Genomic DNA, 25,857 nt, shown 5'->3' on the forward strand with positions numbered 1-25,857 from the left:
ACCTAAGAGCATAGTTTCAGACAGAGACACTAAGTTTGTTGGCTATTTTAGGAGAATACTTTGGAAAAAGATGAAGATAGATTTGAAGTTCAGTTCTACTTTACACCCCCAGACTGACAGGCAAACATAAGTAGTTAACCAGAGTTTGGGAAACTTGTTGAGATGTTTAGTAGGAGATAAAACCGCAAGTTGGGATTTGGTCCTTGCACAAACAAAGTTTGCCTATAACAATTCAATTAATAGAAGTACCAGAAAAATACCTTTTGAGATTGCTACTGGAGTGCATCCTAAAGGAATAACAGAATTGAGAGACATTAGCAATGAAGACCGGAAGAGTTCAGAAGCAGAAGAATTTGCAGATCACATGGTAACATTGCACATTCAGGTTAAACAACATTTGGAAGACATGAATAGAAAATACAAGGAGAAGGCAGATGAGAAGAGGAGACATAAGGAATTTGAAGTTGGCAATGAAGTAATGGTCTATTTGAGAAAAGAGAGATTCCCAATTAGAACTTATAATAAGTTGCAGATGAAGAAGTTTGGACCCTGTAAGATCTTGAGAAAGTTCAAGTCTAGAAATACATATGAAGTGGAGCTACCAGATAGCTTAAGTATTTCGCCTATATTCAACATTGCAGATCTTCATGAGTACCATAAACCAAAATTTAGTAAGGACATTATTCCAAACTTGGAGAAACAATTTCCCTAGAAGGAAACAAATCAAATTGAAGAGATTTTGGACAGTAGGATCAAGCGTAGTACCCAAAGTAGTCAGTACAAAGAATACCTTATGAAGTGGAAGAACAGACCGGTGGAAGACTCATCTTGGATTTCTCAGGTAGAGGTAGACCGCCTTGGTTTTCCTCTGATTCCAACAAAGTGAGAGGCTCACTTTCTATTAACCCCAGATGTCTAATGCAAGAGCATCCCCGGTTCATAGCAATCTTGCATCAACCAAAAATATTTTCTTTTTTGTTTGCAGTTCCAGTTTTCCTTTCTGTGTGTCTTGGTTTTGGCACACCAGTTTCCTATGGAGTTGGTTTCTTCTTGAAGACCTGATCTCCCTGCTTTCTCTCTAACCACATCTCATTTGGATTACTTTCCGACAAGATATTGATACCATTTTCCTATTTCGTTGTTACCGGTTGCCTAAGACCTATTCTGGTGATCTATCGGAACCCATTCTAATGCTTGCAGAACCTTGGATGTTTCTCTTGATGTTTCGTGGCATGTGGTCGACCTTCTATGTTTCATCCTTTAGGATTTTTTGGAGGCCGACTTCATTCATTTTTGAATGTTAGGGTTTTTTAATCCTTTTGGGCCGACTTGATCCTTTGGATCAATATATATATTTGTAATCATGCTTTGCAATGTAGTAGATTAACTGGGAGATAAAGAAGTATCAGATAGATAGTGCATAGAAGAGAGATCTTTCGACTCAAGGTCCCTGTCAGACCTATTCTACCAGGCCTGTGTTTCAGTATGTTGTAACCCGGTTGGATGTAATTGACTTTTCATTCAATAAAACAATATGTTCTGTATTTGCCTCCATCATATCTATGTGTTTCCGTTGTGTTAACTCTTGCTGACCGGTTTGGACTAATCTCTTCGAGGTCCCTCCTTGTCGATGATTGATTCACTATCCTTGGTAACCACAGACTACCAACACAACACTTATCAGTTGACATCCTTTCCTTTCTAGTGATACACTCTGCTGGTAACCTATCCATCTCATCCACACCAGTCAGACACTAACTTGTGTATGGTGTCACTAGTGATCACACTTCCTTTCCTTACCAGTGTTTAGCAACACAAGGTGATATCCAAGATATCACATCCTGTACTCCTTCATAACAGTGTTTCACATACATCTCTTCTACTGGTAGTCATCCCATACCGGTTGAATCAATGACAACACAATGCCAACAACCTCCCCCTTTGGCATTGATGTCAACTCGTGTAGTATCTGGCATACTACATAATCGTTCTCCCCCTTACTATGATCTATGGATTCTCACACATGTAGTATGTAGTATACTACAAAATCTTTCTCCCCCTTTGACAATAATGGCAAAGGGCACTGTCAGGATATCATTCCTCCTTGTATTTACCAGTCACTAACAGAATTATTTCTCCCCTTTATCTTTATTGGATGCAACTCCTCCTTTGATACCACTTGATATCATGTCACCAATTGTTACATCTTCTGACACCAATTGAGATGGGAAACTTAACCATCAACTGACACCAATTGAGCATGCAAGGCTAATGCTATTTGAACTCAATTTGCAGAAAGAATGATACCAATTGTTGATGTGTCAGTGAATACTACTCACCTGTCGGTCACCCTGCAGTTTGGGAAGTCAACATCCTTATAATTTCAAGCAAGTTGACTCTACATCATGAGCACTTGAACTCCCCTTGATTCATATACCTCAGGTTCTTATCTCCGATCAAGTACAATAATGGGACTCCAATCTCCTCCATATACCGGTTTAGATGTGCATATGAAATCATCTGATGATCCTTCAACTCCATTGTATCCACCACAACTTATGACATGATCTTGGATCTACACAAAGCCAGACAATGTTTTATCATGCCATAAAGTAAACCAGTTAGCCCAAAGATATGCAATCCTACATGATCAACAACCAAGGCCAACATATGTCTTTCAGGTCTTCATCACAACCACTTGAGACATAACTTCACATCCCATGCTACCGGGGCTATTGCAATGATCTCCAACCTCATTGTCTTACATAACTTGCAAGTATTTGTTTGCAACCATGTTGGTAACATCCTGCACATACCGATTAACATCTTATACCAATTATTAACCTTCACTTATTGACACATGCAGTGGTGATCTAACATTGATCTGTAGGTGTGTAGTTAATGCAGCTCCTACACACACCTATCACTTTCTTTTCATCCTTCATATCGGCAACAACATGCTCTTTCATGTTCCCTTCTTCACTGAAGGGGTGAATGATAAATTCAATGTGCTACTCCCCCTAAGATCCTGCATTCTCCTTTAGGCCTTAGGAGATATCACCTATGCAGTGAGTGCACAGTGTTGGTCCATGGTCTCCTTCTTCCATACCTACCTGGTCTCATTTTTCTTCCCGTTTTCAGACTTGGGAGTAGGTCTTTCCTTCTTCTGCTAATGGGTCCTTCCATTTCCTGATTTTCCATCATAGCCAAAAGTAGTTCTATAGTATCACACAACATCCATCCCAACTTTATGTCTGGGGAATCTCTTGACATACGGGTTTGACCTTCTTCTCCTGGTCATGTTGTTGTTGCTAGTAGCCAAAACCGGTGGACCTCTTGCTTCTGCAGGGACATTTCTCCTTTGGTTCCATGCAGGTCTCTGACTTTCATATGATCTCAATCTATTTTTCTACAAAGCATAGTTGTTATGTCATCCTTCCTATGGCTGCAGGTTCCTCTTCCTACACTCAAACATCCTATGGCCAAAACCATTGCAGTTATGTCAAATAACATTTGCATAACCGGGAGAGGGAACATGCATGTATCTACTCCTAGATACATTTTTCTCATGTGCATGTTGTCTATGAGATCCTATATTATTCTTTCTATATCTCTTTTTACATTCCTCTTCCTTATGACCATAAGCATTGCATGCAAAGCAATAACCAATAAAGTATGGCAAGTAACTTACAAATTTGTTCTACCATGCATGGGGAGATCTTCCTGGTTTAGTATCTCCATTTCTACTTCTTTGAGAATGGATCCTTGGTTGTCCATTTTTTCCAGCTCTTCCATCTAGTCTCTTCTTCTCCCACACTTGCTTTTCCCTATGGGTGGTAGCATTTCTTTGTCCTCTGCTAGTAGGAGGTATTCTTTGTTGCTTTCTCATTTTCCTACTTCTGGTAAATCTTTCTTCTCCCATCTTCCCTTTACCTTTCATATCTCCATTGTTTCTCCATGCAACACCATTCTTCATCCTCATCTTGAGCTCATCTTGACATTTCTCAAGTTCTTTCCCAAGGAACTCCATTACAATGTTACAATGAAACTTTGTTACAATGTTTAGGGCACCAACCCAAGGAGCTACAACCCTTGATTTAGGGCACCAACCCAAGGAGCACCAACCCGTGATTTGTTTATGGGCTACAACCCAAAGGATCTACAACTCATTGATCACAATGTAAAATTCAATTACAAAAGTAGTTGTCTTGTTACAAGTGAATCTTGCAATCATTTCATATACCTTACTCTGTCGGTGAGATACCTTCTCTGCTACACCGACTCACTCTTCTGTTGCTTTTCTTATCGATAAACACTGTCGGTTCACCTCTCTTTTTTTCTTCTCTTATTGAATCTCCTCCTCACTATTCAACACTTCACTGGTACTACACTCAGTCGGTTCTATGTCAGCCTACTCTGCAGCTTCTTTCACCTCTACTCTGCCGGTATGAATACTACTGGTTTTTCTCTTCTACCAATTGAACACTTCAACCATGTTCTCCCTCACTCTCACTCTCTTCTCAGGTAATCGTTTGGCACTTGGATGATTTTCTCTTACATGCAAAAGTAATACACTTCTCAACAACATAATATTCTTCCATTCAACAACACATAACAATATCTTTGGCCTTCATAATTATAGCCAGGTTTTCCCACAAAAAGCCTTTTAAAAATCTAGGTGGTTAGGGTTTCCTCACCATCCTCGAGGTAAACCAAATCCAATTAGATCCTGCTCGATCTCATCTCCCTGGTAGCAAATACTTCATCTCTGCCACTATCATGCCTTCCAATACACATTTTCCAAATATAGGAAACATGATCCTTTACCTCGACCTGCATCTGTCAAACCACCATTAATGCCTCTATTGTTTCCTTCTTGAGGTCATCTTACAATCTTATCTTCTTGCTTCGATCCAAACACCAAAAACTCCCTGATTCTTCTTTGTTGTACATTCTTCCTTCAGCCACACACCTCTGACCTGATCCACAAATCACAGGATCCATATTCAATATACACCTGTCAAGATACCTAACTCCACATGGCACTTCACCAACCTTTGTGATCTTTCCACCTTGACTCCATGTGCAATCCACATCAACCAACTGATAACTTGGCTCTTCAAGTTGGTTCAGATAGGATCACTGACCAAACACTCTATCGGTTCCTCTTTCTTTTTGATATACTAACCCTGCCAGTATCTCATATTATACAGGTTCACTCATCATGTTTGCACTTGCTGAACAACCGATGGATCATCCAAACCAGTCTCCAGACATGAATATCCAAAGCGTGCTCATTCCCACAAAGTGGAGAGTCTTCTATATTTGCACCTTGTCCATATTACCAGTAAACATACATACCGGTAAGCACTCTTGATGACACAAGTCATCAACCTTCACTAGACTCCTTCTTCAGTCGGGTCATTCTTCCTCTATCTACATCCGCTTAGCTATGTCTTCTCTCTGATCAGCTCAGACCATATCTTAGCCGGTTTGTCAAATTGACAAACACTTCACTCTTCATCTGTGCTGACATCTCAACTTTCCTTCTCAGTCAGTCCAGTTCACAACCCTATTCTCATGCACTTGAGGCATTCCTTATCTCATAGAAGCATGATGCACACTACGAATACTTGGAGATAAGCTCCACTTACCAGTGGAGTGACACCTTGTCTTCTACATCCTACAATGCACTCATGTGACTTCCTTGTTTGTGCAGCATCTCTTCAAACAGGCACATGTGATTTGGTGTAGGAACATTCTCTGTCAGTCATTGCTTCTCATGATGATTACATATTCATCTAGTGGGAGTCCTTTTGTTCTGCAACCTCACAGCATATCGGTGACCTATTCATTCTTCTCTTTCAGTGTTGATATGATTCAGGTAATATTCCACCTCTTCATCACAAAAAACATCCAAGAACCTTTCCATTCCTAATTGCCCATCATTGGTAACCACAGACTGCCAACACAACACTTATCAGTTGACATCCTTTCCTTTCCGGTGATACACTCTGCTTGTAACCTATCCATCTCATCCACACCAGTCAAGCACTAACTTGTGTACGGTGTCACCAGTGATCACACTTTCTTTCCTTACCCGTGTTCAGTAACACAAGGTGATATCCAAGATATCACATCCTATACTCCTTCATAACAGTGTTGCACATACATCTCTTCAACCGATAGTCATCCCATATCGGTTGACATCAATGACAACACAATGCCAACATGAGTTTCCTTTTTTCTTTAGGATGGGGACCCCCTTTCCCTACTATAAGTTTGCATTGTCCTTTTGTATTCCCTACCAAAGCAATACGAACCCTATTTGGCTTACTTCCCCCAAGATTTCTTTTCCCCTAGAGTACCTTTTAGAAGCTAAGAATTTGTCTGATTTGTGATTCAGCTCACAATAATATCTTCCTCATCAAAGGCCCCCCAATCATTCTCTTCTTCTTCCCAAGTCGAAGCCACCGCATCCTCTTCACAACCTGTCATTTTTTCACTATCCATGTTATCTCGAAGAGTATGTTCCAATTGAGCATCTTCATCTATATTTGACTCCTTTTGAGATCCTTTAACTCCTGCATTCAAATCCTCCATAGCTGCCTCAACTCTATTTATAGCCTCTTACACCAGGTTAGTAGCTTCAATCTAGCTTGCAATCATATCTACACCACTTTCTACCACCCCATGTTCAATCCCTATATTTACTTCATTTACCCTAGTCTCTTGAGCCAACACCGTGGATGGAGAAGCCCTATTATTCAAACTCTATGTCTGCCTCTTCTCATTCTCTTCATCTACAAATTTCACCACTTTACCTTCCAATGAGAAACCCACTAAATTTCCCTTGGGGCCAATCAAACACACCTCCTTTGAAAGTCCATCCTTGTTACTCATAGTAAACCTTTCGAGTTGGTCTTCAACCTCAATCTGTTATAACTAGCATCCTACATTTGTATTTATCTCTAACCATGAAGGCAAAAGGAAATGAGGTTTCCACCCAATACATATTCTTGCATACATACTAAAGTCTTTTTCTCAAAAGATTCATCTGATTTAATATAAAACCCTAGCTTTTTCCCAATCATCTGAAGAGTCTCTTTGTTCCAATACTCCCTTGGGAGATTGTAAAGATGTAGCCAAATGTGTACTTCTTCCAAAGGAGCCTTGATAGGGTTAAAGTTCAGCTCCCAATCTCTAACATACAGACCTCTGCCTCCCATGAAAAATGGTCCATTATTAAGGATCCATCTCTTGTCCTTGCTTTCTTCTGTGGCTATCAAAAAAAATTCGTTAGGCATTGCCTTTATATCTACCTTAAAAGACCAGTTTTCCTCACACCATTTCTTCACTCGACTAAAAGATGGCTAGTCCCCAATCCATTTCATGAAAAAACCCTTTTCCCTTAAGAATGCAACTGAATCATTCCATCTTCTATTGTCCAAAAAATTGATAATTTTTGGGTTTCTGATGGATTAGGTTTTACTTTATTTAATGGCTTCATTCTTGGGATCTTCTTCAATCTCCACTGCTTCTCACGCAACTTCTACCAATCTGATTTTGCTCCTACCTAACTGTTGTTGTAGTTATTGAAGTTTCCTTAATGATCATTTCTGGGCCTCTGAGGATCCTTACTCCATCTGTTGCTTTCCCTTCTAACTGGATATGAAATAGGGGCTTTGTTCTGATCCTCCCAAACACACTTAGGCTTTTACCATGAGCGGAATCCTGGATTTGCATGATACCCAAACCGATTTTTTGGTCAAAAATCTCTAAACTCTCTTAGTTGCAGACCTAACCTCTTGTGTGTCACCATTTCACCTTAATTATTTTATTTTACTTTAGAACTACCTTTTTTTTTTAATTATCACAATGCATTTACTCCTCCTGAACAAAATTGCAAAAATATATGTCAAAGAAAACCTAAATTTATGAGTTGGACAAAACATTACAAGAAATTATTTAAAATCATCATTACACTTTATAATATTATTATTTATATTGTCTTCAATTTTCATACAATATTATTTTATATAACTGGTATATTGAACCTTTTCCTTCATAAATATTATTATACTTATAATTATTATAATTATAATTAATAATAATTATGCTGAGAGGTGGGGTTCACCCCATAGCGCAGTGGTAGAGTTGCGAGCCTCCCCCAGTGGAGGTTGTGTGTTCAAAGCACGGGGTTTGGCCCCTCTTTGTCCCCGTCATCCCCCTCTTGCCACCGGTTTCAATGCACGGGGCTTTCCCTCTCTACCCCTGTCTCGCTGCACTGGTCTATTCACTTGGCTAGAGAGGTTATTCACATTGGTGCACGCCGAGGAGTGAGTGAATGATAAATTTGGAGCATGCTCTTGGTCCCCCCAATGCTTGTTTGTCGATTACTCTTTGTTCGTTGGCTAGGAAATTAACAGTTGTGCTCTCAAGCTGTGTAGGGTGCTTCAAAGAGGATGCCTTGACCCTCGATTTGGAGATGAGGTCCTCCTTGTGATCTCACTGGTTCATAGCTCCAGTCAAAAGCGCTTGATCTAAAAATTAAAAAATATTATGCTGAGAGGTACTAGGCTCACAGACAAATGTAAGATTCTCTATCAATAAAAACAAGTCATTTAAATTAACGTGCATTTGGTCGTCAGCCAATTTGTCAATTAAGAAAGTAGAAATATAGGCATGTTTCTATTAGGAACCATACTGTCAACCAATCTCAGAGAATGGCCCTTTTATGGATAATGAAGTCCACCATTACTATAGGTATCAGTCAACTTGAAATTGAAGGTGATTCTAAAATAATTGTGGAGGCTGTCAGTGGAAGAAGTGCGGTGGGATGGATAGTGGAAGGGATATTGAGGAATGTTAGAATGCACTTAGCTAACCTTGATAGTTTCACTATCTACCATATTTATAGAGAAGGAAATGTGGTTGTTGACCCCATGGTTGCTTTTGGCATGCTGCAAGATGACTTACGGTGTTGGAGGAATGTTCATCTGCTGCTAGTGGCTTCCAAGGAGATCCTTGAGAGGGAAAGTTTCAGTGCTAATAATGTTTAATCTCCTTTTTCTTTGCCTATTTTCCATTAGAAATATGATGATGATTATACATTTTCAAATTTTGAACTTGAAGTCGGAGCCCGACAATTGCTAGATGGACATCCCACGTGGCGGCATATGGCCTAGTCATTATTCCCAAAATAACCCAAGAAGGTTGAATAATGATTTTATTTCCTTGCAGAGTACCGATATCGGAAAAGGTAGAATTTTTTTAATCATTTGGACGAATGGCATTGGTGTTGATGAAGGCAATAGCCCATCTCACCTAATCAATACTAAGTGGATTGAAGGTTCACATGAGAGGAATAGATCTCGAGCTTGGTGAGTTTTTTTAAACATGACTTGCAATAATTACAAAGATTATTGCACTACCTTATTACGGAGTTTGGTGGGTCTAATTCTGGACTCTTCATTTTCTCTGTAGTGGCTCTGCAATTCTAATTCCCCAGTTCTCACTACTACTATTAAGCTAGAGGAAGTGGATATGGGGGGTCACAAACTGTGACTTGAATCGGATAAGATAGATAATTTCAAATCCAAGTCGACATTATGGTTTGTGTGCACAAAAGGAGGGAAAGATAAATTCATGGAGAATATGAAAGGCAATAATGAGAGATTGTCTAAATAGTTTATGGCTTCTTGGGTTGATAGAAGGGTCACTGTGGGTGGTATTTCATTTGAAGTGAATGAGGAGGTTATAGCATAGGCGATGGGAATTTCTATGGAGGGCCAAAAATGGAAAAAGCAGAGCCGTATCTCGGAAACCATTAGTCTGAATCAATTATTCTGCAATGGTGAGAATCTTGTGAAGCAGACCGGTGGGTTCATTCATGAGGAGCTTTCACCGCCACGGGACATCATCATGAAATATTTTACCTTCGAAGGGTGATATGGAGTTTTCTAGTCCTACCATCTCTCATTTCTCAATCATCTTAGAAATGGGAATCTTATTTCTATTATGTTCTTTTTACTACATTCTATGGCCACTAATATCAAATATATTTCTTAAGCGAAGAAATAAATTAAGAATTATACTAATCTCCATCAAGGTCTCATCCTTCTCCTATATAATTTCCACTTGGCTCTTTGCCCTCCCCGCACGATATATGTTCAAAATGTGCCTAAAAGTCAGTCCCTGCCAGTGGCCACTGCTAATCCTGAAAAAAAACCCTACTCTTATGCTTGAACCTGGCCCCTCCAATGTCTACCCTCTACAGGTCTCTACTCTTAACAAGAAAAGAAAAAAACTTGTATGCCACTAGGAGGACTCTAAACCCTTTGAGCTCAGCAAGGTGAAGATTCAGCAAATTGACTTTGATGTAGACATCACTGATGAAGCTAACCACCCCCCCCCCCCCCCCCGTCGCACTATGAGATTGGCATCGAGACCCCTTGAAAAAGAGAACTCCTTGAAGGACCCCTCCTCGTCCCATGACATGAGTGATTCTAAGAATGTGGGAGATGATACCAACCCCCTTGGCAAAGTGGCCCCATCCCATTCCACCTCGGTCCCCCTACCTAAAATCTCTACCCATGTCTCAGAAAGCCTAACAACTCTATGAACCCAATTGTTGACCCCAATTCCCAAGCCAATTCTCCATCCCCTACCCTTAGGATTGATAAAATGGTTATTGTGGAGGAAGTTAGCAATATCAAGGAGGAAGCAAATGACAAGCTGCTGAAAATAGAAAATAAAGTGGATGCCCTAAATGAGAAAATACAGAAAATTGTCAGCAAAGCGGAGATCAATGAAAAAAGGCTCCAAGAGGTCACCAGGTCTGCGCTGAAGGTCATGCAATGCTCTACGACCATCCTTTCTCTATTGCAAGAGAACACCCATAAAGGAAAATGGAAGGAGGAAGAGGACTACAAAGACCTCTTTAAATTTCTCATCAAACAATGGACTAGGATGCTCCTGCCTAAGCTCAGTCATGGCAAAAAGAAATAAGGATGCTTGATAAATTATGGTTTATTAATTTTTTGGATGGCCTTCATGGCCTTAGTTTTTTTAGTTATGATCATAGTTATAAGCTCTGTTGGTTCATCTTTGACTCAATTATCTTTATCTCTGCGTGGCATATTTTACTGTTTAATATGACTATGTTAAACTTTGTTAATATGGTTAGTATGTTTAAGGTTTTTGATAAAGGAAAGTTTTAGGAGGCTGTGACTATGATGTAATTCTGCCAACAGTTGTTCTGTTGTTGTTACTGTGCCTGTATTTGGGCCAGCCCCTAGTTTTGGCTGCTTTCAATATCAAAAACATTTGATTTCATATTAGATTTCAATTTTTTCTAATTTTCACTTCATAAAGAAAAGTTTGGATTTGATTTATTTTTAAATTATGATTTTAATAAATTTAGCTTTAATATTAATGATCATAATATAAATATGAAAAACATTATCATAATTTTATTCTTAATATAGAATTAAGAGAAAAAATAAGCTAATTAAAATTTTAGAATCATTTAAGAATTATAAAATTAAATTAAATTAAATTAAATCAAATAAATTAAATTAAATTAAATTAAATATTTAAATAAAATTGAATGAAATAACCTAAATGAAATTAAATTCAATAACTAAAATATTTTATTAAATAACTTCTTTAGTTTTTTAATTTATAATCTCTTAATTAGAAACAAACAATTGAGATAGACATTGCATGTATTCCTTTACTTAATTTAGGTATTTATTTTATGAAAACTGCAAGTTTCCCTTATTAATATTAGTTATTACTCTTAACTAGAAGAAAAAGTATACAATCTGTAAAGTGGAAAATTGGATCCTAGTGACTCCCCACCTAGGAGAGACAAAGGAAGCCACTAGGATGATTTTCACTTGGGAGGAACTTTACATTCAAAAGAGGGGTTAAATCCACTAGATCCAAATCCAAGAGAGACAAGGATCTGAATACTAAGTGGATTGCAAGTGGTTCATGTGTGATTTACCCTCTTTTGTAAATGAGAAAGTTGACTTGTTGACTATATGGAAAAGAGAGAGGAAATAAGTGAAATGAGCTGCTACCATTTTGGGATCGCATTGTAACTTCGGATCTGAGCTAATTAAACTGATGTGGATCTGCCCTACAAATTTGGAGAAAAGTCGTTGGGACCGTGGCAGGAATGTACATGGTCCACCACAAAATCCGTGAAATGAAAAGGGTTCTTCTGTCTCTACAAATGAAGCCGAAACCTACAATTACAACTACAAACCTGCAACCTACACATAGAAAGAGAAGAAAAAGGGGTTTGTGGATAGGGGTTTGCCTTAGTCAAACCCCGGTTGAGGAATCAACCTAGAAAGAAAGTAATTGCAAATGATTGAATGTAAACAATGGAGATGTATACCTTGTAGATCTGCAACTTGTTGATGATGATTTATTTGCTTCTTGAATGTAATAACAAATGTTGTATGAAATGGCATGTAACATGACAAAACCCTAACACACACACATTCTTGTAAATGAATGTTGTAATGTTGCTCCAATGGATGAATGAAGAAGACTTTAATGCTTGAATGCTTGATAATGACCTTGAAATCTTGTATATTCTCCTTATTCTCTCTATCTCTTATCCTTTGTTATCCGTCTATGTGCTATTTGTTCGTCATTGAATGAGGGTATTTGATTCCCTTTTATACATGCCTCAAGGATTAACTTTCAACCACTGAAGGCTGACAAAAAGGAATAACAAACCCCGAAGATAAGAAGTGCATAGGAGATCATGCAACCCACACTTAGAACCACCCTAGGAGGTGGGGATAGGGGTGCCATGCCACTATCCTAGGGGGACAAGGGTGCCACACCCCTGCCCTGCCCTATTTTGGGGCCCGGATAGGGTCTAAAGCAAATACAAGACATGAAGGAGGAAGGGAGAAGGTTTGGAAATGCAAAAATAGGTCCTGGTTAAGGAAGAAGATGCCATCACCAAGGTGAAGACCCAAAATATGGTTAAAAATGCATGGGTCACAATTTTATGAAACTACATTTAGCCCCCACTTTAGCAGGAGTATGGCTTATGCCACTACTGCCGATAAAGTAGAAGAAAAGAGAGATGAAGATGGGAAATACAGAGAAAAACTACAAGGAGTATAAGACATTGCTAATATTGAGGAGCAAAAAGCCCCCCAATCTTAGGGTCTTAACTCATGCCCACATATGCAAGAGCACACAAAACAAAAAGGCACAAGACATACAAAACAAAGACAAAGTGCAAAAAGACACATGACAAGAACAAGACACAAAATGACAAACTAACTATCCGAAGAGATATCAAGCTCAAATGTCTCAACAACTAATCAGGACACAAAGACCAATGCCATCACATAAACATGAGCGATCACATAAAAGAGAAAAGTTGACATCATCCATGAACTATTAATAGTAAAACTATGAGTTCATGAGAGTAATAAGAGAGAAAACATGAATACACACTTTGGTGATCCATGAGAAGAAAAGCGAAGAAGAAAGAAACCATAAACATCTCACCCCTAAAAATAGATGATCCATGGAGAGAAGGACATGGAAAATCTCTCCCCTAGAGCTTGCCTAGGTGATCCATGTAAAGAGAGAGAGTGAGAACTCCGTTAGTTCCACTCAGCCTCATGCGCATGTGTGCAAGTGAGGTTCGAAGTGACTCATAGGAGTATATTCCTGAGTACGCTGCAACCTGTATAGAATGTATAGACAAGTGTCAAGAAAGGTGTGATATCTCACTCTAAGAGACCATGCTCTAGTTCCAATAATAGTCACCCTGTATAAGAGAAAAGTGGCGCCATCTCACTCTAAGAGACGGTGCTCTGGTTCTGAGAATGACCCATTGTACAAGAGAAAAGTGATGACATCTTTCTCTAAGAGGTTTCCCTCTAGTTCCAAGAATGTATCACAATACAAGAGAAAATTGATGACATCTTTCTCTAATATGTTTCCCTCTGGTTCTAAAAATGTCACACTGTACAAGACAAGAAGAAGTGAAGACATCTTTCTCTAAGAGATCGTGCTCTGGTACCGAGAATGACCCACTATACAAAAAGCGAAGACATGTTGCTCTAAGAGGTTTCCCTCTGGTTCCAATAATGTCCCATTGTTCAATGCATGAGAGAAGTATGGTACAAAGGAGTTGTGTGGGTGCCCCCCCCCCCCACCCTTAAGATGTCAACATAGACTAATGTTGATATCTCAAGGAAAGTAGAACAAGGATACCTACCTTCATCACAAAGAAGATATCCACTATACAACAATATCATAAATCCAAGCAAGAAAGGGAATACTCTTCAAGAAAGGATAAGATAGTTGAAAATAAATTTTTTGTTGTAAGTGTAAAGGTGATCCTTGGAGGAGAAGAGGTCTTTGTTCAAAATACATCTACCCCCAAGAGGAGTTGTCTTTAGAAAATTATATTATCATCTATAACAAGAAACAGAAACAACAAGAATGCAATCCTTCCTCCTATTTCTAGGTGAAAGGGATTCTTGATGAGGGATGACTCACTTTTAACCCCGAGAGGGATGGTTGGATTTATCATAGATGTACATTACCAAGTGTAAAAGAGGTCATAGTCACGGATTAACACTTCTTGTATAAGAGAGATTCCTTAAGCCAATAACCAACAATTCTGCACAAGGAATAACATCAAGTAATAGAACTCACACCATCCACTTAATAGAGAAAAGTGGATCCCTAGAGAAAGAGAGAGGGAAGGATCATTTCCCCCCAAGCTAATGGGACAATGAGAAGAGCTTACACAATCTACTAGAGAGAGATTAAACATAAGAAAATGTGCAATGAACTTACATGACCACATCAAAGAAAAGACATTAGTAAATGTAAAATACGCATCCCAAGAAATGATAATCTTTGAAAGGAAGAGAGACAAAGCATCATATAGTCCTCAAGGGGGATTAGTCAGAAAATCATACCATTCTAAGAAATGATAATCACATATGAACAATGCAGCCCCTAAAGGAAAATTATGAAAGGGAAAGGAGGGAACATATTTGCCCCCCAAGTGAGGAGAACAAGGAGAAATATTACACATTTTCTAATGGTTATTAGTTTCAAGTGATATGTCATCCTAGTGGAACAAATCCTCTCAAGGAAAGAATACATACCTCCCAAGAGATCATTCCTTGCTAAGGGGCATATCATACTTGTGAATAATCAAAACCATAGAAGAGGTAAGATTTCCAAGAGAATGAAGGAAAGAGAAGAAGTGCAGTACTCATGAAAGATGCCCCTCTCAAGCAAAGACGAAAATCAAAGAACAATTATATGCTCACATAATAATAACCCTAAGCAAGAAAAGAGATCTAATAATGAATAATGCACAAAGATAGAGATGAATGTATAGAAAGAAGAAGAAAAATGGACTTCATGTTGTTGCCCCAAAGTATGCTAAAGTAACACAATACCACCACTAATGATAAAGAGCCCCCAATTAAGTTGGCCAGTTATGTAATAGGGTGAAGAGAAACATGAAGGGAAAAGAAGTGCTAAGGCACGATATTTTTACCAAGAAATATAGATAGATCCTCTGTGAGACAAATGTGTGCAAGATCATATTGTAGTTGAACAAATTTATTAAATGCATAACATTTTCCAATAGAATGTGAATATAAATAATGAAAAATGCAATATTCAATACCTTTCACTTGCTTAAGATTTTTGTTTTTATTTTGAGGAGGAAAGGAAATGTTCTTGTCATATTTCAATCTCCAATAGATTCTTGCAGCTAATCTGTCAGGATGGTAAATATCATCTTCCCATGAAGAAGAAGGTTTATTAGAAGAAGGAGTTTCATGATCCACAATTCTAACTTTGCCACTTTCTATGCTACCTTGAATAGATTTTTGAAAATAAAGGCAATCATCAACATTATGGTCATGGGTTTGATGAAATGAAAAAAAAGAACACTTTGAAGAAGAAGCATTCTTGCGAGCTCTCTTGATTTGTTGTTTTTGAAGGTAATCCTTAAAGTTTTGAAGTCTAAGGAATTCGTCCATAAAAAGAGCGGTACCACTTCCTAGGCCTCTTGTAGTAGTTTGCGTAGGAGGATTTATAGGGACATGAATTCCATGCTCAAATTTCCTAATTCCTTGTCCTTAAAAACCTTGTTTTGTGATTATATGAAAGCCACGACTATAAGAATGTTGCAATTGACTATATGGAGGAAAAAGATCATGAATTTCTTTGAAATATGATGTATAAGTAGGCATAAAATGATTTGTAGATGAAGGAGGAGTATCATTTGGAATGAGAATCTCTTTACCTTTATCAAGCTTATCCTTTTTGGAAGATTGGGTAGGAATATCCTCATCATTTAAAAGCTTGTTTTTAGTGATTTCTATGCAAGGAGAAAGGTCATGAATAAAGCGCATGACATCTTCCTCTCTACATAAACTTTGATGTTGAAGATAGGTCTTAGGAGAATAAGGAGAATCCAAAGATGTAAGAATGTTTATGTTTTCTTATTGTCCCCCTTGCTCAAGCGTATGTGTAGAAGAAGAAGATGGATCCAAATTACTTTCCAATGCTTTCTCTCTTATAGAAAGATCATTGGGTAAATCATTAGATCTTATTTCTTTCACACAATATACCCTAGGAGAGGTACAAATATTAGGATCTCTGGGTTTATTATCTACAAAATCTTTAAAGAGATTAACATAGGAAATGCATTTTATTAACAACATCACCATAATGCAACATAAATGATACATGAAATCTTTGAGATCTAATAATTTGGAAATCCTAACAACACGATATGACCAAGTGCTATGAAGAAAGAGAAGCAATAGGAAATGGAAGAAACTCTTCTCCGACACATGATAAATATATGCAAAAATTAATGTAATCATGTGCGAAAGAGCAACTAAATCCAATTTATTAATTGCCATTAAAAGTCTCTTAAGTGAAATCAAAATTTGTTGGAAGTAGATCTAAAATTAGGACCTTTTTATGAAAATTAATTTTACGATGTGAATTTGATGAAATTTCAATTTGTGTTTGACCGTAGAGAGTGTTAAAATTGATAAATTACACTGATTTTCTGGATCTAAGCAGAAAAATACAGTTAATTCCATCTCTCAGAATTTCAAGGAAAAAGTCGAGGACCGTGACGGGAACGCGCACGGTCCAACCAAATTTTTTCAAAAATTTTAGGGATGATAGATATTATTATTTTAATGCGGAATCCAAAAAAAAAAGCCGATTTGGAGATGTCTAGATCAGTCAAACTTGCAGTCAAAGGTCGAAAATAGAAGAATCTTAAAAAATAGGGTTTTATGATTTAACCACTAAATTTTTAGAATATAGAAACAAATTTGAATTGTAATTTTCAAATAGAAATCAAAACTAAAATAAGCAATTAAAATTTTACACCTCACAAGCTTAATTTTCTCAAAATGAAAGATTAGGGTTTTTTATGCAATTAACATTTAAAATTTATAAATAGATCAAACTTCAAAATTCAAATTGCAATTAATCAGATCTAAGAATAAGAAATCATAATTAATGTGTAAGATGTTGGGCTCACCAAAATGTAAAGTGGAAAATTGGATCCTAGTGACTCCCCACCTAGGAGAGAGAAAGGAAGCCACTAGGATGATTTTCACTTGAGAGGAACTTTACATTCAAAAGAGGGATTGAATCCACTAGATCCAAATCCAAGAGAGACAAGGATCTAAATACTAAGTGGATTGCAAGTGGTTGATGTGTGATTTACCCTCTTTTGTAAATGAGAAAGTTGACTTGTTGACTATATGGAAAAGAGAGAGGAAATGAGTGAAATGAGGTGCTACTAGTTCAGGATTGTGTTGTAACTTTGGATCTGAGCTAATTAAACTGACACGGATCTGCCCTACAAATTTGGAGAAAAATTCATCGGTACCATGGTGGGAATGTACATGGTCCACCACAAAATCTGTGAAACAAAAAGGGTTCTTCTATCTCTGCAAATGAAGCCCAAACTTGCATTTACAGTTGCGCACCTGGAACCTGTAAGGAAAGCACAGTGTGGAAACACCTTCCTAATGTCAATTAGCAGGGAAAATCATACAAGAATGTAGTTTAAAATTTTTACAGAACATTAAGAATAACATAGACAAAAGCAAATAGAATCAACATGGAGACAGAACAACAAGAATTACGTGGGAAAACCCTTTCGGGAAAAAACCCACCACCAACAGTTGAACACTTTATTTTCAGTAAATAAATTTATAACAAAGTTTCATTTTGCAACTACAAGTATTCATTCTCATATTCTCACAAACTGGACACTCCAATCGGCTCACAAAATCAGTTACGGCATATCAATAGAATAACTCTCTATCTTCAAGTTTGCTCTTGGCTTCAAATATATTTTCCATGTCGATCGTTCAACTGTCAGTTTGCACCAAACGGTTAGATATCTAACTGTTTGCATTCGTCTGCATTCGTGAGAAAACAATAATCCCACATTCAACAGGAAGTTGGGTCAGTTTGTATTCATATACACTAACAAGACCATCTTCAGTGTCCAAGTGTTCACCTTTTGGACTTCGGTTGGAGCGCACACCCGTAGTCGGTCTCTACTCCATCGGCCATTGGAAAGACCACAAATGTGTTGCTCTGATCTCTCAATGAACTAGTAGATGACTCCACTAATGTGGCTCCAAACAAGTCGGCTCCATCGGCTCATCGAGATAGCCTTCAATAGGTAGACCCCATCTCTCGATGATACCACAGCGACTCTGTCGGGCCATCGACATAACCCAACAATGTCATCTCGATCTTCGATGATACTCCGATCACTGAAGGCAACTCCATCGATCATCGATGTAGCTTCCATCTTGTCAACCCGATCGTCAATATCAACTCGATCGCCAAAGGCGGCCTCATTGGGTCATCGGCAAGACAATCAAACTAGCTACCCCAATCTCTGATAACACCAAAGTCAACCAAAGTGGATCCATCGGGTAATCATCATAGCATTCAACAAGCTCCTCTGATAGCCGATGACATCCCAATCGTCGAAGGTGACTTCATCGAGTCGTCAGTGTAACACTAACCAAGCTCACCCGAAAGTTGATCAACAAGAAGGAGGTTCCATCGACCCATCGGTTTAACATGAACATTGATTCTCTAAAAACTCGATGAAGAAGGATACATCAGCAAGAGTCACACCAATAGAAAAAGCCTATATGTTCTCTAGCTATTCCATTGGGGTAGGTTACTCCAATCAATCTGAACACAAGTCAAGTTAATTCGAGGCACATTTCCAACAAACTCCCACTTGACGAGGAATTCACTGGACCAATTACAATTGCAGATGCAACTGAGAATCATGGGTATCAAGACCCATAGAATTAGAACACCACCTGAACTTGTGAGTGCTCACTAGTTTTTTCAAGGCATCTGCAACATTTTCTAGAGTATCTACCTTGTTAAGATAAAATTTTCCATCTTCCACCATGTCACAAACAAAGTGATACTGAACATCAATATGCTTCATTCTGACATGGAAAGTAGGGTTCTTTGCTAGACATATAGCACTCTGACTGTCACTCCAAATTTCAATCTTCCCTGCATCAAAACCAATATCTTTACTCAAACTCCTAAGCCAAACAACTTCTTTACAAGAATGTGTGGATGTCATGTATTCTACCTCTGTAGTGGACAAAGTGACTACAGACTGTCGCTTGCTCATCCAACTTACTGCTCCACCATTCAAAACAAAAATATATCCACTGGTGGATCTTCTGCTGTCAATGTCCCCTACCCAATCAGAATCCACATAACCACAAATGTTGAGAGTTCTCTTTGAATCATTCAGATTACCATGATAGCACAAAGAAAAATCTGGAATTTCCTTCAAATATCAAAACACCCTCTTTACAGCATCCCAATGTGGCCTTCTTGGATTCGACATAAATCTGCTTAATACTCCCACTGTTTGGGCAATGTCTGGTCTTGTACATACCATAGCATACATCAAGCTACCAATAGCACTTGCATAAGGTATACTCTTCATGTCATCTATCTCTTCTGGAGATTTTGGACTGTCATACACAGACAGTTTGGTTCCCTGCAAAATAGGAACAACCTGTGATTTACAGTCAGACACATGAAACCTATCAAGAACATTGGTTATATACTTTCTTTGACTGAGCCAAATTTTCCTCTTAGATCTATCCCTTTTGATCTCCATTCCCAGAATGTACTTTGTTGCTCCTAAGTCTGTTTCAAATTTCATAGATAACTGAGATTTTAAATCTGAGATCATACCTTTTGTATTTCATATGAACAACATGTCGTCTACATACAAAGCTATGATAAGAATCCTATCACCTTCTTTATACACCTAAAAATTGGCTATGAGTAATTAAATAAATATTTTATATTTATTTAATAATTAATCTTCTATTAAATAGTTAATTTGAAAACATTAATTTATTTAATTCATTTTCACATCTTTCTATTAATTAATATTTTATTAATTAATTCATCTATCTTATTCCTCTAATTAATTAAATATCTAATATTTAATTATCCTATTCTTCTAATTAATTAAATATCTAATATTTAATTATTCCTCTAACCAAGTTAATTAAATATCTAATATTTAATTATATTCTCCAATCAATTAAATATCCAATATTTAATAGTTATTCTCCTATCCTATAGTCTCAAATATTAAATAATTCTCAAAATTATTTAATCCCTTTTCCAACTCACCCTCCATCTCCACTTCATCTTCCCTTTGCCAACTCATCCATAATGTGGCTAAGTAAATTAATATTTCTTAAATATTAATTCATGATTTATCTCCAACCTCCAAACTTAATGAATATTGTGTACGTACACATATTTTATAACCATTTCCTATATTCTCTCCAACACCCTCTACATCTTAGGAAGGACTTGAGTCCACTTGTCCTACCATGCCTAAATTTCCTCCAACCATCCCTATATTCTTTCAATTAGCAAACCAGTCAAGGTGAGATGAGTGACACTTGTCTTCTCCTTCCCCCTTTCTCTCAACCTTCATCTTTGCTCACAACCATTCAAATATACAGATCTGATCATGACCATTGATCTGAGCCACATCATCTAATCCTCTCAAGATCTATAAAATCAAGAGCTTCAGTTGAGAGAGTTAAGTCTTCAAAATTAGTTTTTCAATCAATCATATGCATCTGTGAGTTTTTTAAGGAAATAGCAATAGCAATTATCATATAATATCATTTAGCATAATCATTTTAGCATAATCATGTAGCATTTGCATATCATAGTATCAGTTAACTACAAGTTATCAATCCATTCTTCATATGCCATCTTGGAAGCCAACAGTGCATTGTCTGAGAGCACACCATCTGCAACCAGGAACAGTGGAGTTAGGACACAATGAGACATAAGCCATGAAGGTAAAATAATGTTTTATTTTAGTATGTATTTTATGTAGTTTCATTGGTGGATTTTGGATTTCCTGTATGCATTTCCATTGTATTTTGTGAAACTAACTTATTATAGGTAACATTCTGAGGATGAAATTCAAGCTCACACATTTTGGTGCCCACCATGGGGCTGGACCTCGCATATACCTTTAAAAATCTTGAAAAAAAAAATCAACGCATTTGTAATGCAGATTCACACATGTGTGAATTCTGACAGTGCTTTTGTTTCACAGGTTAGTGCATTTGCATTATAGGTTAGTGCATATGTCATGTAGGTTAGCGCTTTTGTTTGGAAAACTACACATTTGCATCATAGGTTAGCACATATGTCATGTAGGTTAGTGCTTTTGTATGAAAAATTGTGCATTCACATCACAGGTTCGCGCATTTGCATCATAGGTTAGCACATATGTCGAAGAAATCGCACTTTTGTATCCACAGAGCAATGTTGTTGTGGTCTAAGTTAGTGCTTTTGTTCTGGAGGTTAGCGCTTTTGAACAGAAAGATAGCGCATATGTTAGGTTAGTGCTTCTGTTTATAAACTGACAAAATTTTCTTGCAGGTCCGAATGTCTAAAAAAATTAGATTTTTCATATTACTAACATGTGTGTGCAGGATGGCATTTAAGGCAAATTTTATGCATTTCCTCATCTAGTTAATTAGAAGTCTTCATTTGGGAAGTAATATACCATATCTTGTTCATCTAGTTTAACTAAGAGGATGAATTGACAACATGCAACTTGCATTTTTTTGATATTTTCTCTAAAAATAGTTGCACATAGATTTTTAAAAGGGCTAAAATGAACACCATTCTTGTTGGAGCAACATCTCCAAATAGGACCTAGCCAACAATTGCTTTGAAAAGGTTAAAAAGAACACTTGTATTTCGTGTCTCAAAAGTGGTAGGTATATGCTCTCCCCTTAATTGGGTGACCAAAAATCCAAACCCACTCTTTTACGCTTTCTTTATTTTCAAGCAATTAGATCCTTTAGAGGGCCTACCTTCCCGAGCTGCCTTGAGGGGGCCAGTGAGAGGGGAACGACCTAAAGTGGAAATGGGCTAATACCAAGTCCTTCCAATCCGCTATAAATAAATCATGTTTGTGATGAAAGTCTCAACAACATGTGTTGATAAGTTCATACCGACACTATGCTTCCCCATAAACCCTATGGAGCGTAACCTCTATAGGCTGGGAACCTTCTGTATTTACAGAGCTGAAAGTGTTGCATGTATGGCATGGCTGAAAGCCTTTACTAAAAACCACTTGTACTAGTTGCCAAAATCCTTCTAGTTGTTGGCGCAGGAGGTCGGACCTCTGAAGCGGCTCACACACATACGATTCCTAGTAGAGATATAACATTTTCCATGAGGATTTTTCATGGAAACTGGTTCTTGGCTGCCCCGAAGAAGTGAGTGTCGAGGGTGGAGCCAGTGGGGTCAAGCATCTAAATATCCACTTTGAATAGCGTAGCCTCGGGGGAAACTCCATGTGAGATTCAACAACTATTGTCTTAGCCTGCCATAGGGATTGTACTTGCTTATGCATTTTATTTATTAAACATTGTGTCTTCTATGTCTATACCATGTTCCAAATGGTCAAAAATTGAAGAAAATTATCACCTATAAGTGAAAAAAAAAAATCCAACCAATTGCTGAAAAATTTTGGTCAAAAGAGTAATAGAAAAACTTTCCAACACTTGAAACACCAGATCAAAATCAAAATGTCAAAACATCAATATCAAAATAATTCTTGAAGTAGGTTTGTCTCTAAATCATCATGTATTTTTCAAAACTAGCTCAAACAACTAGGTTGCTAATCCAACAGGTTATACTCAAAAGGTTTTATAAACATCAACATTTAACAAGCTATTGATTCAACCATCTTAAGTGCAAAAATCAAGATCTTTGTCAAGATCCTCATCAGGATAATCAAATCCTCTATCACAAAGCTTGATCAAATCTATACTAGGTTCCTAATCTTGGATATATCTTTCCTATTTCAAACCTAGGTTATATCAAAAACCAAAATTGCACCAACATTGGAATCAAACAAACATGTGCATTGTCAAATGCTTATATGACTTTTAAGTATCACCTTAAGAAAAGAAAACCCAGTTACAAAGATACTAAGAAAATAATAAGATTCTTGTATATCAATCGCAAGATCTTATTGAAACATAGGACATTCCTACACCGTTTTTGTCACTACTTACGTGGCTACGATACAGAATTTGATGGTGAAACTCTACAAAGACGTGCCTTTCAACAAAGAGATGCTTTATCCCAATGAACAAACAATAGTGGTAAGCTCAACAAATCATATCTTCCTAAATCAATAATCACCTATTGACTTTATCCTTTGGGGAATTTCAACAACATTGAAATAAACACATGTCGGTTTGGACTAGAGCCCAATACGAACAACTTAGAAAACAAAAAATGGAGAAAGAAGATATTCCCATATTCCACACTCTTGGATTTACCGTTGTTGATGAAGAAGCAGTCAATAGCACCATTAGAGATCTAGAGAAAGATTTCAAATTTGATAGGCTAATAGAAAAATTGTTGGCAAAACAAAAAGAAAAATATCTCTTGATGTTGGCAAAATCTGGAGCTAAACTACCACAAGACTTTAACATGGAAAGCTTGAAACAAGATGCAGAGATAAGTAACACCCAAAACACAGATGAGAAAAATAATGAAGATGTGAACAAAGAAAGTAACAGAGAAACAAGGAAAGAAAGGGATGATAAAAGAAAAGAGTGTAGTGACAAAAAGACTCATGAAGAAACAAGGAGAGACTATGTAGATAATCCCTTATCAAACCTTACTCAACAAATACAAACTCTACAACAACAAATACAAGACATGAAAAATGGGACAAGCTCCAAGAAATATTTGTTACAAGATATATGCCCATATCCTTTTGACAAAAATCTGAATATGATACCATTTCTGCAACAGTGCGAGATTCCTAAATATGACAAATACGATGGAAAATCTGATCCTCAAGATCACATTAGGGAGTTTTGTACTATGAGCATGGAATTTTCTCATGGTTTTTCATGGGAGTTTAAATTCACAATCAATGGAGTGGTTTTCAAGATTACCATCCAGAATCAAATCCTTTGAAGAACTTGTCAATAGATTTATTTCACAATATTCCTACAATATAAGGAATGAAATAACAATGTTGGATCTCTGCAATGTTAAACAAAATAATGGTGAATCCCTTATGATTTTCTTACAACGATGGAAATGCATGTTTAATAGGTATCCCCGAGATGTACCTAATCAAGAAAAAATGGACATATTCATTGAAAATCTTATCAGTAAAATGAGTTATCGACTAAGGATGCAATGTCCTTCCTCTTTTTCCAAAATGATCAAGAATGGACTAAAAATAGAGAATGCAATGGTAAAGAAAGGATAACTAAAACTTTACAATAATTCATACAACAACAACAACAGCAATGACAAACCCAAGTTTCGGTCAAAGAATAGGAATGTTAGCAATGAAGGGAATGATGATAATAGTAACACAAAATAACAACAACCAATTTTCAATCTATCAAGTCAAAACTTAAGCAATAACAATCCAGAAAACAACAAAGCTAAGTCCTTTTTCTCCAATCCTCGAAGAAATTTCACAAACATTGGAGAATCTTTAGAATCAGCTCTAAAAACTTTACTTTCTAATAAATTGATTGTTTTGCCAGAAACAAGAAATTATGAACCACCAGTCAAGCCCAATTGGTGGAATGACAATCATTTTTGCAACTATCATCAGAATAAAGGACACCTAACAAATGATTGTCAGAGATTGAAACACCTTATTCAAGATCTAATCGATAATGGAACCATAATAGTGGATAGTCATAAAACAAATGAATCGCATTTGGCTTTCAAAACTCCACTCCCAAATTATGACAAAGGCGAATCGTCCCAATTAAAAGATGACAAAGGAAAAACCAAGGTGAATTACACTTATACATACGATGATGTGGTAAATGTAATCATTGTTAACGAAAATTCATTTTCAGAGCCAATCAATGTTATCACGAGAAGCAAAGCAAAGGTTACTTTTCTATGTATAGCAAAAGATCCAACATCCGATCCAAAACAATACAATTTAGTAGAGCAATTACAACGAATACCCGCTCAAATATCAATTCTGGAACTTCTCAAAATTTCACCTATGCATAAGGAAATTATGGAGAAAGCTTTAGTGGAAACAACAGTTTCAAAAGATTTGGATGTAGATCAGTTCCAAAATATGGTAGGACACCTCATAGCTCCTCATTGCTTATCATTTTCTGAAAATGATGTTGCGTCCTTACAACATCCTCACAATTCTCCTTACAT

This window comes from Cryptomeria japonica, chromosome 5, assembly GCF_030272615.1.
Source record: "Cryptomeria japonica chromosome 5, Sugi_1.0, whole genome shotgun sequence".
In the NCBI taxonomy this organism is placed as follows: domain Eukaryota; kingdom Viridiplantae; phylum Streptophyta; class Pinopsida; order Cupressales; family Cupressaceae; genus Cryptomeria; species Cryptomeria japonica.